Source organism: Egretta garzetta, unplaced genomic scaffold, assembly GCF_000687185.1.
Source record: "Egretta garzetta isolate BGI_Z169 unplaced genomic scaffold, ASM68718v1 scaffold589, whole genome shotgun sequence".
In the NCBI taxonomy this organism is placed as follows: Eukaryota; Metazoa; Chordata; class Aves; order Pelecaniformes; family Ardeidae; genus Egretta; species Egretta garzetta.
In genome coordinates, this window is record NW_009266282.1 from 918,456 (window position 1) to 920,148 (window position 1,693).

The window sequence follows — 1,693 nt, forward strand, 5'->3', positions numbered from 1 at the left end:
CAGGGACAGTTGCCCAGGAGTAAGCCCTCCTTTCCTGGCCTAGATTTAATTTCTGTCTACTGTTCTGGTAGCCTGGCTGGCTGCAAAGCTGGTCCCATGAATCTGGGCTTCTCCACATGCATATTTCTGTTCTTGTGTCTATCAGAAACATTTCCACCAGGAACGTGCGAGAACCTGGCATCAAGTTTTTGTAAGAGATGGGTAGTTCCTGGTAGCTGGGAAGATAACTTCATCTTCTTCCACCACAACAAACAAAATCACCATGAAACAGGGTAACTTTAATTGTATTTGAAGTAACTGTTCTAATTTGTGATCAATTTGCCATCTTCAGTTCATGTGATGGAGAAATAGCTTGTCTTAGTTTTGTTTCAGATTTAGTGCTTAATCTGGAAGGAGGGGCTCTGCTGAAATATATTTAACACATTCAGATTTCATGTTCAAGTATATTTCAGACAAGTAAAAAGTTAGTAGGGGAAATATGTGAGAAAGGGTCTTAAATATTTTCATAAAAATTGTTGTTAGCAATAAGCCTGTGTTGGGGCTGCTTCTTAGAGAACAGCCACTTCTGTGTTGTATGTCTGTAAGTAGATGGTAAAAGGTATCGCTCCCAGCTGCTCTTAGCTTGTTCATGGCTGTCAAGGGGGTGTCCTCACCAAGCCCAAAACCCAGCTGGGAAAACCAACCTACACGTCACCTGCTGGCAGCCCAGAGGCAAGAGGAGAGTCAGATGATCCTGTTTGAGCACATTAGTGTAAATCTGAAAGAGATCTCTGCTCTCAGCAGTGAGGGAAGTGGCGTCCCGTGTCTCCGCCATGACCGTACGATGTCCGGGACGTCTCCATCCCCAATGCTTCCGCTTCAGGGAGACATGCGTTGCTCCACCCTGACCCTCTGCCCATGCACTTCATAACGGCTCCTGACCTTCTGTCTGCAAACCCATTAGACGTTTTTGTAGCAAGAATTTCTTGGCTCTGAGAAAGACACTTCTTACTGTAATATTTTTAGTTTGGGGGACAATATTTCCTAAGAGGGGTTAAGTGGATATTTTTGTGCTTTAGCCCAGTTTATGGATTCCATGTTTATTATACAGTAGTACTGAAGAGGAAGTACATTTGTATCTGTAACTTTGCACAGACTCTTGGTTAACCATTAAACAAGCTTCAAGATGAGCAGTATTTGACTGTTTTTCTCTGTATTATTCTTGTTGTTATACTTACCTGTAAAAGCACATTCTGTATGTACTGTAAACAAAAATATTATCAGTTTAGTAAGATTTAGAGTCTTAAGGATTTTTCCACTTTTGTCAGTAACAAATATTTATGGATTAAAAAATAAAGGCAATTTCAACATAAAAATTGTTTCTTTTTTGATTTCTATTGGGGAAAAAAAAAGAGACTGGTTTCTTGGCAGCCTTCCCAATCTTTGTAAATAGCATTTGAAAGGTAGATATCTATATTTCTGTGTGTAGTTAAATAGCATCTATTAAAATGAATGCTACAAGGTCTGGAAGAGTCATTATTTTTACATATTTATTTACTGCATTTCATCATCATGCCAGAAAATAGCAGGGGGAGAAGCGAAACATTACTATTTGTTGTAAAATTTTGTCATGCAAGCCTATAAGATTTTATGTTAAAGTTGCCCATCTTTAATTTTGCATTTATAAGCCATGATTCATTTTCTATCTAGAAAG